Consider the following 14,218-nt stretch of genomic DNA (forward strand, 5'->3'; position numbering starts at 1 on the left):
TATCATTCAGACCTCTAAGTCCACTCCACTTTTGTGCTAATAATGCTTTTTTAAAAAAAACTTCAAAATTATCACCCCTTCTGACTGTACTAGACCACCACCTGCTGCCTTGCAGACCTTGTAGGTCTCACAGATGCCCAGGGAGGCAGAATCACAGCTCCTCTCAGGCTAGAGCTGGGGCTACCATTGTGGCCACAAGGTATGCAATACTGCCCCAGATGGTTAACTCTTCTGGATTAAAAACCCATAATGGTTTTCTGTGTTGCTATTGCAGACTTTCCCACTTGATTAGCACCATGTGTGTTTTCACTCATCTGAGTATCTACTAGATATATCAGCAACTGGATTTTCCTAGGTAATATATAATAATCTAATTTCTTATAGGGATAAATTTAAGAAGACTAAATAATGAATCTTCTGAGTTGGAGTGAGCTGTGTCTATCCTCCTATCTTGTCTTTTATTGCCATTGCATTTTCAATGACAATTCAAATTGTTCTTTCCAAAATGAATATCCAGAAATGGAAATTTCGAAGGCGTGTTCTGAACACTAAGGCATGCTGATGTAAAAACGTGAGAACTCCTCATAGCTTTCATTCTGCCTTGTTTCCTCTTCATGGAAAGTGCTGGTTTGAAGTATGGCACAGCAGCAGCCACCAGCTCATCCCAGTTGATGTGGAGAGGTGTCTGCTGCAGTACATTGCTGTTACACTGGTGCTGAATGGCTATAGGTTTTTGTTACCCCCTCTGCTGGATAGCTAAAATGTGTGTGTCTGTGTGAGCCTGCAATTAGGACAGCTGAAACCACACATGCATCATGAGCTGGAAGTGGATTTCCAGCCTTACACCATGGCTCCTGTGAGTAATGCATATGTCACAGGCCTCTTCAGCATCACTGAAATTCCTCTCCTGAGAGGGAACCATTCAGCTCAACAAGTGTTTGAGAGTCAGGACTTTAATTTGTATTAATATAATCTATTAGTGCTTTTCTGCCTCAAACTTCCCTGCACGTCCAAACTTATTGGAAATATTGCTCTGTGTGTGTGCAATGGTGTCTATGTAAGCAGAACAGAGAAAAGTTTGTCTGTGATCACAGACTCGTCCACAGATTTCAAAGAGAGAAAACTGAAAAGCTTTTCTGTTCAGAAATTTCGCTGCAGAGACCTTGGGAGATGCATTTAAGTGCATGGACTCCTATCTCAGACAAAATCTCTCCAGGTGCATTATACCAGGGCAGATGTTGCAGAACATATGACAAGGGTCCTGGCATGGAGAGGAGAATGAAGGCAGGATGCTGCCTTCGGACTGCATCTCTCCTGAAACACAATAGTATTGTTGATATCAAGCTAACACTATTAAACTGTGAGCTCATCCTTTTTCTCCATAAGTGTTGCAGTATTTCTGAGCTGACATCTTCATTTTTCAGTAAATGATTGGGACAAAATTGCTCTTATTTTTAGATTTAAATGAGAGATGATTAACAACAAGAATTCCCCATAAAGATTAACTTTTTGCAAGAATTTCATCCATTCTTTCATGCAAAAATATCCAACCATCTCTAGTGCAAGACACTACTAAAAGCTGTTTAAAACAATTTTGATTTGATTGGCTTCTACATCTGACTGCACCATACTAAGGTTAATGCATTAAATTAGTCTTACAGCTCATATTGGTTACAGCTGAAATAGCCAAGATATTTCAGAATGAAGATATGAAAGGTGGAAGATTTCCAAAGTCACCTGAGTGGGTGCATTGTATGAAACTCTCCAGCATTGTTGAAATCAGTTCCAGTCCAACCCCTCTGATTTTCATTAACCATGGATTGTCACTAATAAAAGTTAAAATGTATTAAATACATGAAAAAAACATCCTTCACTACATTGCTGCAATGGTGCTGCTGCAGAATTTGTCTTTGACACATTTGGTGCTCTGGAACTTCATGATATTCATTCTTGTATGCTTTTTCCTTGGTACCTTTATTGGTTGCAGGTTTTCTGTCATGAGGATTTTGTCTAGGTAGATACAACATACCCTTGTGACTTTAGAATCAAGAATAAAAAATATAATTTGTCTTAGTGAAATTATTTTAAAAGTACTATCATGAAGTCTGAAGCAAATTAATGCTGCCTAAGTTTATTGAGTATGAACTTGAATTGGCATCAGAGAATAGTTGAGGTTGGAAGGGACCTTTAGAGGTCATCTAGTCCAGCTTCCAAAAGATGGGCAATATAGTAATCCACTGTGTTAGAAAGATGGTACTGGATGAAAAATGTTTGGATGGGACTGTAAAATGAGGTGTTTTAATGGAAAATATGTCAACATATGGGACACATTACTTTTCATTGACAGGTGTTATCCAAACCTGTTATTAATTGAGCAATCCAGCCTCACTTGTTTCTTGCTGTAAGGGCTGCAGAGGTGATGACATAGGTGTGTTTTAATCAAGTGTCAGTGGATCACATACTTCTCTCTCTTGTAGGACTTAACAATCATCAGTCTAAGAGCATCTCAAAATAACAGCTAATTATCCTACCCAACATTCTACCAGGTTGGTAAGTATTCTGCCAATTTACAGATAAAGATAAGTATAAAAATACTAAAAATTTCTGACTGGGAATCATAAAAAATTGCATAAAGAACATTTTTCCTCTACTTGTGGTAAAGCACCTGTATAGAATTTATGGACTACTGTGTTACTCAGCCCAGCAGCATTGGGTACCTCTACAGGAGAAGCTACCAGGTGACATCTAGTCATCAAACTCAACTTGCATCACTCAGAGTAGATGGTACCATGCCAGTGTCCCATCCAGAAATGTCACTGCTGGCTTCAGTAAATTAACAAGATCATATTCATATATTTATAGTTTGGGGATGACTTCTTCATGCATGTAAACAGGGATGTTTTGCTTCCAAATCAGTTTCAGGTATAATGTTGCCTTAAAGCATGATCTGATAATCAAACTGTGAAAACCTAGAGGCATGAGTAGCTTAACAACATCTTCATCTAATTAGAAATTAGAATTTTATGACCACATGGACAATGGGGGAAATACAGTCTTAGCACTCTGTGATTAAAATGATTGACTGGAATGGACATTTAGAAGCCTTGTTATGGAATATATTTATCTTGACAACCATAGTGGAAGAGCAGTTGTTGTGCACTGAAAGAAGTTGCTACAAGTCATTTCAGCCGTTGGTTCATTCATGTCCAGTAACACTTCCAAGATGGGACCTCTGGACTATTTTAGCATGAATGCTTGAGAAACAATTGGATGCTTTGGGAATGAGGTTAGGTGATGATTTATATAGGAATGGTCAATAAACACCTTCTACCCACCAAGAGCATGTGAAGCTTGTGCAATGATCTTCTTCAAGCTTCTGACCCAGGATAACCCATGTTATCTGTCCATCCCATTTGAGTGTTGTAAGAACAGCTGTATGCCCTTATATATTCTGGTATCACAGTAATGGGAGCTGTAACTGGCTCAGCAAGACAGATGAAATAGCAGAGGACCGAGATCATCCCTGGCACCTCTACTGGGTACCTCCTCTCTATGGATGAATCATTCTTTATCCAGGCAGATTTTATATATGTCCTTTCTCATGACTACATACATATGTGGCTGGATTGGCAGGCCATGGTAATGCACTGGTTATTTTGCTGTATTTTTTGCATAAAAGAAAATACAATTAGAGGTTCCATACAGTGCTCAGGATACTTGCAGAAAATAAATGAGAAAATAAATGTTTCTCAGGTGTCTTAGAATGGAGAAATATGTGAAGCAGAGCAGCCTAATTTTTTTCTGAATCACTGCCTGTTTTACAGTTATCTTTTTATGTGTTCCTTCTTTACTATTTTTTAATTGAACATGAGAAATCCCTGATTAAAAATAACTCTGTGGAATGATGTTTGTATGTACCTGTCAGTTAAAACAATACAATTAGGATGTTGTAGATGACAGTTCTGGAATAACCAGTACAAAGAACACTTAAAAAACTAAGATATGAAGGTCAGAAGATGATACATAAATGCCTCATCACATTTCCCAGATTTTTTCTGTACTAATAGATCCTTTAGTTTGTAAGTAGAGGTTTAACTGAGCATATAGAGATAAAATGGCAGTTTGCCAATAGTAGGCAAGGAAAGAAGCCATCCTATATGGCAGCACAATGGTTTCCAAACTGTAGGTGGTAGAAACCACTTTGGAAACCTATTTCATTAAAGAAAGAATGATGTTCCTGTCAAACACAATTATAGTGTTCTCAAGCATGGCTGAATTGGATGTACCTTGTAGCAATACTTCAGGAAAACACCTTGATCAAGAAAAGAATGCTTTGGTGATTAATCCCACTGACATTACTGTTGCCTAAAGGGCTCTGACAAATGCAATGCAATTTTAATTAGGGAATTAATACAAATATATTCTGATAAATTGAATTGTTGGCATGAAAACAAACTGGTTTTATTTATTTATTTTTTAACTGGGAATTTAAATGACAGAAAAATATGTTATCAGTATTTAAGCTATTTTCCTTTTTTTACTCCCAGAAAACAAAATTAAACCCCAACTTAGATAATCATGTGAAAGATGCATTTTTTGAAGCCACAATTTGACATCATTCTCCATGAAGTCTGTTTTCATTCTGGGGCTCTCCCTCCTCCATACTTATGTTCTCTTTCAATAACAGGAAACAATGCTACTCCTCACAAGCAATGGGATGTGACTGTCTGAGCACAGCTCAGACACTGCTTCTAATGGCTCTGCTACTCTGCACAGCTCCTGCCCCTCCCTCAGTTACTCCTCACACCCTCCCACTGCCACTGCAGTTGTTCCAGTGTGCTGGTTGATGAGGACTTCTCCTTCAGGTAGATCATTTCCCCTCTCTAGATCACTGCACACCTCCCTGATGAGAGGGATATATTTTGCCACCAGCATGTTTTAATCAAAAAATCCCAAAGGAATGGTGTATGTTCTTGAGAGGTGGGAATAAAATTGAAAATATGAACAAGAAATGCTCAGGTCTTCTTAAACCTGGTCTTTGGGCTTTGTTGGGTAGGCTTTTCAGGGACTGAAGGTATTTATTTCAGCATTTCCAAGTGATTGTGTTTGGAGAGATGGAAGACTAAAACAGCATAATTGACAGGGCTGGTGGGTTAGAAGAAAAGTTGGATGGGTGGATTTTTATCAGGCTGTGAAAAAGGTAACCCCCAAACTTCTATCTCCCTTAATGCAGTCCAACCCTGTCTGCCTTAGTTATTCAGTATTATTATTTTATTGCTGTTTAAATACATTTGATTCAAAAAGATCATCTCTTTATCCATTATGAACACATCAGTCAAGGAAGCAAGCAATGCCATAGACTAAAAAACACCACCTGTGTCTTATCTGAGGCCTGATGGTGTTAAAAACTTGAGTGTTTTCTAAAGATGTCACCTAGTTAAACTGTGATAAACTACTCATCTTTCAATTAGAATTTCTGACCACAGTTATGTCTTGCCACCCCTGTTCTTCTTGGCTGAGGAAAAAAAATCTACTTTGTTATATCAGTGGAAATCTGGAGTCATCCCATCTCTATTGATGTAAAAGGGAACAGAGTCTTGTCCCATATAATACTTTGTATAGCACTTCAACTTCTGCACTGTGGAGTATCTAAAGTGGGGCTTGGAATGCTCCTTTCATTAAAAATAAAACATATTTATGAAGAAATTACATCAACTTTAGAAAATATTCTGAAGGTCGTGCAAAGATAACAGATACCATTTCTTGAGTTTAGAATAGAGGTGGGGATAGCCATAACTGCCTGACTTTAGGCATGCCCTGCAACCTAAATTAACCTCTGAGATTAAAGTATTGCCTGAATTAATAGTTTTAATTAAAGGACACTAATAAATTGCACTAAAAAATGGAGTACGTTCTACCCCTGTACTAAATTTGAGAAAGTTGCAGTGCCCTGGCATCATGAAGACACACTCAGACATCAAACTCGTAAGTGTCTGACCAGTGAGTGAAAAATGGGATGACAGGAGGAGAGAGGCCCAAGTAACCTCAGTGCACAAAAGTATCTGTTTGCTAATGAACTGTTTGTTTTAGACCAAAAGTTTATTATTGCAGTCAGTAAAGATATGAGTTGAATTGCACACACATTTTCTGGCAGCGTTGGTCGAAGTTGGTATTAACAGGTTTTGAAGGATAAAAACTTCACAATGAAAATCCATTTTGTGGCAGACTATTAAGGCCACCAGCAACAGAACTACAGAGCATCCCAGAAAATGGATTTAACACAAAACCCTGTTTTCTGCAGGTAGAATTTACTTTCTGGCACTGCTTTGATGATTACTCAAGATCCTGTGTGTGCCATGGATTTTCATCTGCCGGTGGTGTTTGCATTAAGTTGTGTAACTGCTCCTTAATGCCTGTTACGTAAGGATGCATAGATTGCAGCTCCCTCAGGTGTCCTGCACAAGCCACAGCTGATAGTGTGAGCCTGCTTTCAAAGGTTACTCTCGGCTGAATTAATTTTACATTAGTTAAGTGCTCCCTGCATAAGTTACGTGCTTGGTTAATACACAAGTGTGGAGTATAAGCTCAAGTAGGGCTCAGAAAGTGCCTCTGGTTGTCTTGTAATAGATTATATAAGTTTTGTGATATTTGTACCATACCCCACTGTGATGCAGCTTTCCTGGTCAAGGGGGAGATTTGCTATTGGCTTTTGCCATGCTCTGATTTTATCCCAAGGATCTCAGGCTATACAAGCTGAAATAAAAATAACATGTAGCTAGAGAAGAGATCAGACAACATACAACATTCATACAACATTCAAAAGAGGATTTTTTTTTTTTAAATATACTAAGTTTACTGTTTTAGCCCTTTTTCTTGTTTTAATTTTAATTAGGCTAAGTCAGGATCTGTACTGAGGAAAAAGAGTAAAGATATCTTGGACACTGCACTAAATACAGAATGAAGTATAAAATGAAAGAAATTGAAGAGAATGCAGATGAGAAAAGAAATCTCAGTTTAGCAAAAAGGAAAGTTTAAATCAGAAGGTTTAGCAAAAAGGAAAGTTTAAATCAGAAGGATTGTAGACACAGTTGGAATTTAAAATGTTTTAGCTATAACATTACTTCCTTTCCTTCTCTATCCTTAATTTAACACCTTTCTACATAATTCAGTTGAATGCCCATAGCAAACACAAGTTAAATTTAAGGCACTTCTTCACTGGAGGGCTCCGCCAGGATATATTTTCTAGTGTGGTCCTCTTAAAATTCTGAAAATTAACTGACTACAGGGATATCACATATCACAGGGATATCCTGACCATGTTCATATGGTCAGGAAACATCTACATAGGGTCCCCAGAGGAATAGAAAAAGCAGAGAAGCAAAGACACAGTGGATCATGTTACTGACCATAAAGTTGCAAAATGGCAGACTCTTTAACTGTGCATTGTTCTGCTTCCAAATATTCTAAGTACAGACATGGATGACTTTTTCTCCACATCTGCCTTTTTACAAGATTAAAAAATGCCTAGAGTAGAAAATAAATAATATTTCAAAATACATTGGCTCTTATTTTGAGGGCTGATCAGAAGTAGATAAGGTATCTATGCCAGTCCTTGAAGTATTAGTTAAAATATAGTAACCAAGTTATTTTTAGTAGCAGGTATTGCTTGGGTAAACAAGCTATGAAATTTTGCTTCGTGTTTCATCATACTGGGTAGGATTGCTGATGGTACCTCCTGGTCCATACATACTAATGATCTACCAGAAGAGCTGAAACTGAGTGAGGAATGGTCAAAAATGTCAGATGATGCCACAGTGTAGGTTGGACTTGGGGCTGATATTTGCAACATACCTCTCTTGGAAGGCTGTTCCAGAAATAACTTGCTAAGTGCACAGGAACCTTCTCCATTTTCTGATCTGGCTGGTGCTTCCCAAGTATTTTTTATGCATTAATTTAATTAGCACATTGTAAGCACGTGTCATGTAATAAATACTAAACACTAACTATTCACAAAAATGTATCTGAGCAATGTCACAGGTGAAAATGCACAGAAAGTTCTTTTGTGAAAAAAGCTGGTGGGGAAACAACTGAGCTTGATTGAGGAAGTTCAGTTTAATCTCAGAGACACTGCAGTAGCTCAGGATGAGAAGAAAACTTTTTGCAAGGAAGAGCCATAGGCAAATGCATGCCCCGTATATTTTGACCACTAAAGCAGATTTCTGAATGCACATTCAAAGTGCACTGGTCTGCTCATTACTTTTTGTATTTCATAATATAAATATAACATTTATTACTAATTATTATTATAATAATTATATAATATATAATAATTATAATTATAATAATATCTACAAACCAAAAGAGGGGAAACTTTGGTTAGATATTAGGAGAATGTTCTTCACTGGGAGGGTGGTGAGATACTGGAACAGGATGCTAAGGGAGGTTGTGGATGCCCCAATCCTGGAAGTGCTCAAGGCCAGGTTGGATAAGGCCTTGAGCAATCTGGTCTACTGGGACATGTCCCTGCCCATGGTAGGGGGGCTTGGGACTAGCAAACCTTTACGGTTCCTTCCTAACCCTTAAGATTCTGTGATTCTATCATACCAGTATAGTCAATCCAAAACATTAATTAAAAAGTTCAGTCACAAAATGCAGAGGTGGTTATCTGCAGTTTGCTAATGTTTTTCCTCAGAAGAAATAAGACACTGGCTTCAGGAGGCTCTTCTTCTTGCCTTTCAGCCTGAGTTCTATTGCCTGTTAACAGCAATTCTAGTTTACCTGAACTACTGTGATGCTTTCAGTAAATTATGCTGATAAACAGGTGCTCAAATTTGCTCAATTTTTTTATGCTGGATGAAATGTTTTTTCTTTGTAACTTTGTGTCTCTGAAAGACAGGGCTTTTAAAGCCAAAATCTCATATAATCCTTGCTTGTACCTCAGGTTAAGTTGAGACATTAAGTTGATTACAAAGGCACCAGTCACTTCTCTCCCTCAAAAGACCTGGCTCAAATCATCCCTGTCCTACAGCCTGGGGTACTTTGCTTCCGGAAATATTTAGTCTCTCTTCGTAGGTAAAGGTAAAATAAACCAAAACCCTCCAGAAACCACTCTTGCTTTATTCATGCTGTGGAAATAAAGAAAGACGAAAGGTAGTAAGAATAAAGTCAGCATGTATGATCCTCCATTATCCTAAATCTGAAAGAGCTGTGGGGTGACTTAGCCCACAAGCAGCTTTATGCATCCAGCCTGTCCGGCTGTGACCCATGCAAGTTTCCTGAAGCAATGGCTGGTCATGTGTGAAATACCAAGTTAGTAATATGTTCTGTTGTTTTATAAAGGGAAAGACAGGACCTGCAAAAACATCATCTAGAAAGAGATTATAATCTTTTCAAGGCCTCTGCTACTTCAGGTGAATATCCTGAAATAACTAGGCAATTTAAGAGTTTAGGGTACACAAATCAAAAGATTTCTGTTCTCATGAAGGTATAAGGTACTTAGGAAAGTATTAGGTTATGCTTCAAACAGTGAAAAAAATAACCTGTGTAAGATTTTATCATGATATGAGTTGAATATCTGTAATTTAGTAACTGAAAAAGTATACTTTTGATGGGTCAGTTGGTATAGTTTTGGTCAAATGATCACGCACAGTTTTTGAAATATATCATTGTAATACAAGTTCAATGGTTGGCTGGATCTTAGGACTTAAGGACATTTTTCTGCAGTTCCCAGATGCAAGAGACACATAAGTGGGAGTGGGAAAAATGCCTTTGTTTAGAAAACACACTGTGGGAAAATTGCTCAACATGATTTGAGTGTCAGAATTGGAATGTAACAACTGGTGTAGCCAGATTAGTGCAGAGAGAAGGCCAGAAGCAAAAAACTGCTTTTTGTCAGGGTTCTCAGTTAATTTTGTTGTGCTGAGAAAACATTTATAGTTTGCTTTTTGTTGATTGTGTTCATAGATAAAATTTTAGTTACATAAAAATAGTTATGTATAAATATGGTAAACTAAAGCCTGGAGACCTTCTATTTTTTAGTGAAACTGACTTACACAAAGAAAATATATCGAGACATCTATAGGGATTTTTAGTTTCTTTGTGCTTTTTGCAAAGCCAAAATCAGCAAATCTATTTTGTTTGCTTAAATAAACTGGGGAGCAGGGAGTGTTGCTTTGTAGGTGTCTCTCTGTTCATCTATATGAGATAATCACATAAGGGATTGGGAGTGTAAAGCCTTCAGTGGAATATATGGCAGACTGCATCAGGACCATTGCATCAGAGCAGAAATGATGCCCAGACACTTTCATAACTCTCCCAGGTTGTTTCAGAAGATGTCCCCAAAATTCTGTGGAAATTTCCCAACCATCAGATCTTGTGTCTTTCACAGGAAAGGCATTAAGACTCTTCCAGTGTCCCCCCAGCAGTGCCTTGATTAAGGTCCCAAATACCTGAAAAGGAGGGGAGGGGTTGGATATGTGATTCAACACCTGGGTCACACAATCTGTTGCAAAGCCTCTTGTGCACTGTTGTTGAAAGAGCTGTCTGTGATCCCAGCTTCCAGTATCTACAGTATTTTACAAGATGTGACAAGTCCTTCTAAAGCCAACAGCTGCACAATGGAGCAACCCTGAGTAGTGAAAAGTGCCTCCTTTTCAGATACTGATGAAACACTTGCCTAGAACCTCATATTAATTAAGGGTTGTGTTATTCTAGAAAAATTCACTGTCTTGTAACTCAAGGATAAGTCACAGCAAATTTGGTAAGATCATGATTTTGTGATTTTTCTATGAAATGCCATTTTTTCCAAAATGGCCCATACTGCTCTTAGCTCTTAGATTTCTCTGGTTTCTATTATATTCCTTGCTTTCTTTTTTGGAAGGGTAGAAAGCAGTTCTGGATTCCTGGAGAGGGAACTAGATGAAAAGAAAGTCTTTGCTTTTTGCAGAGAAATTGACAACAAGAACAAGTTTATTTTGGCTTGACATAAAATCAGCTCTTGGATAGAATGTCAGCTTTGCAAATACCCTCAAGAAACAAAAGTGGAAAAGTGCAATCAACCTCATAACACATCCCCCTTGCTCACAGCATGCAGGGGGAAGCCTGCATTGTTATGGCAGATAATTGCTCACGGCACAAGTTTGGGAGAGTCTTGTTCCAAATTCTGCCATTCCTCATTGCTAAATTTAAAATGCTGCCAAATTCTTTTGCATAGTTAGGATTTTCTGATTTGTACAAAATGCAAGTATGTGTGTAATTTATTGACAGAAAAATGGTGCTAAGTTTGGAAGTGTAAAAGTTAGTTATACTGGTTTTAACCCAGTTAGTTATACTGGATCTTTTTTTTAGAACAAAAGCCTTTTTTGTACTAATGTGAGTAACAAGTTCAAGGGAAAACCTAGGAGCAGCTTGGGCTAAAATGCCCTTATGTTTTCAAAATTACAGAAACACAATATATTTCATAGGAGAGAGTCACTGTACTCCTAATGAATTTTGTATTTGTTCTCAAGATAAGGGGGATGAAATAGAAAAGAAAAAATCATTTGTCTTGAAAGGAGATATTAAGTATACCCAAAGCATTTTTACATACAATCTTATCAGCCCATTTTGTGGCCACTTGCCACTCTCAGATGCTCTTAATATATTGTATACCAAAGGCAATAGTGCTGCCACTGAGTTCTGCCACTGCCAAACTGCATATTCATTATTGTTCATAGTCATGTGAGGTCAAGTTCAGTCACTGCAAACAAAGAACCTTTGTCTGGATCTTTACTCCCTTCTCACACAGTTTTTGGTTTCCTAACTTTTGTAATGCTCCTCAAGTTGAAAGTTTCTTTTTTAAAGAGAATGCTGTGTACTCTTTTGTAAACATGTCTCCATTACTAAAAGTGACATCATGGGAATCGCTGGAAATGAGCTCAGAGAACAGAGCCAGGGCAGAGCCGATGTAAAAAGAAGTCCCCTTGTCCCTGCTCCCTCCTCCTCTGCACAGAATTGTCCAGCAAACAGGTACTTTGTTGAACTCTGCTGGAAGCTTCATGAGGAATTTAAACATAGGAAGGACTAATCATTATTTTAGAAAAAAAGAGTCCTGCCAGCTCTTTCTCCTCTGCAGGCTGCTATGCACGAATGTGGTCAGCAGCTTATTCACACAAAGCCAGGGTCCTGCTCATTTGCCATCATATGCAAATCACCTCCCTGGACTCATTGGCACGGCAAACACTTCAGTTTAAGGACTTTAAAAAGATGAGTTGCAAAACTCAGGCATGCTCCTGCTCCTACTGAGATCAGTGGCAAGCCTCCCATTGACTTCAATGGAAGCAGGAGAGAATCTCCCTTTTCTGGAAGTGAAAACCCAGTGGTATTTGGGCTTTTTGGAGCACATGCAGCTCTGAAAGTCTGTTTCTTTGGGGCATTCCAAAATTTTTCCCATTTGCTTGATTCCATGGCAACACAACATCACCATCACGCTTTCAATACTGAAATGAGATTTTACTACTAAGCCTGAGGATTTATACAAGTGTAAAAAGATCTTGCTAAGCTGCAATTCCCATTAGACTAATTCAGGATCCTTTTCAAATGAGTGACAAAATTATCACTGGATTTATTTTACAATCAGCCAAAAATTTTTTAAGGTTAGAAAAATGGGAAAATTGCTCTACAATCATACAAGAAACATTCTTTCATTATTACACAGAATCACTATGTTTAAGTAAAACACTGTATCTATTTACTATCCTTTTCAAAACAGTCAAAAGAATAGCCTAAGCAGTTTTCTCATAAATTATACTAAAATCAGACTCTAGAGACTGCACAAAATTACAACAAAGCCATTAAGGCTTTTCTTCTGATTTTTGTGTTACTTATATCACAGAAATAACTCTTTTGCAACCAGAAAAAATATACCAGTGTAAAAGTGTACAATGAAAAAATATGCCAAAAGCTCCATGTTAGGTTTTAAATGCACTATAGTTCATCTTTTATAGAGAGAAGCAAAGCAGACAAGCTGGCTTTACACTCAGTGGTTGAGAGTTTGCTCTGAGTTACACCGTAGCACACTGAAAACAAGTCCCCTCTTTGAGCCCCTATTTTTATGAGTGGAAGGGGAAAAAATCAGTGTGATTCCACACCTAGAGAAGGTTGTGTGTAAGCAGTATTGAGGGTCTTTTATAAAGTACCTACTAAAAAGCTCACAAATAACAGCACAAATGAAGTGAAACAAATTATTCAACATCAGTAAGAATTTTAAAGGACCTCATGTTTCCTGCATTTTCTTAGACTTGATATTTAATTTCCATCTCTGTTATATTCAGTTTTCATGTAATCCAGCTCTTGAATCATCTCCTCCAATGTGATTTCTAAGATGATTCAAGCTCTGACTCCCCTCACTGCACAGACTCATGCTGGAAGCAATGATCAAGATGTGGGCTGCAGCATTTTATTGGGACTTGCTTCTGTGATCTGCTCCTTATACAAAGAGAGTTACAAAAGCACAGGATGTAACACTGGATTTCACTTTTCTGAGTGGAATTCAGAGCTTCCCCTTTCGATGCTTCCAACACTCCTGGGTCAAACCCTGAGTGTGGGATGTGGCCCTGCTGCCAATCACCAGATCAAAGACACAAATACTGGACTGCTTATTGCCAGAAACACAAACTATATGAGTTGTACATTTCATATTTGTACATTTCATAGTTGTACATTTCTCGCTCACAATTGTACATTTGTCGCTGATATCTTATTGTATTTTTTAATTTGAAAAGTAGGTGTCTTTTATTCCAACAGCCATGTTGCAACAAAATAAAGTATTTTCCCTTTCTAAAGGAGGAAAATTCAGACTCAAAATCCCTTCTGACCCACAAACTGCAGAGTGCTCTTCGTAAACTACCAGCTCTAATACTCCAGTGGTATTCCCTGGAGGCACTCAGTTGTGGGAACTAGGGCAGTTCTCCTATGCATGCAGCAGTTAGGTTTCTGTCTATCACATCTTACACATTTTCTTTTATGTGTGAAAGGCAGTTGTAATTCTTACAATTCTCATTTGTAATAATTTCAAAACAACATCTAGAAGGAAGACCTCAAGGGGAAAATTAACACCTTGTGCTACTTTAAGCAGAATATTTGCATTCGTATAAACAGTATCTTTTATTTTGTCACTTTATTCCTGTATTGCACTGCTGTGATTTGGACACTCAAAGAAGTGTAGGCACGAGCCTTCCTG

Source organism: Geospiza fortis, unplaced genomic scaffold (genome assembly GCF_000277835.1).
Source record: "Geospiza fortis unplaced genomic scaffold, GeoFor_1.0 scaffold130, whole genome shotgun sequence".
Taxonomy (NCBI): Eukaryota; Metazoa; Chordata; class Aves; order Passeriformes; family Thraupidae; genus Geospiza; species Geospiza fortis.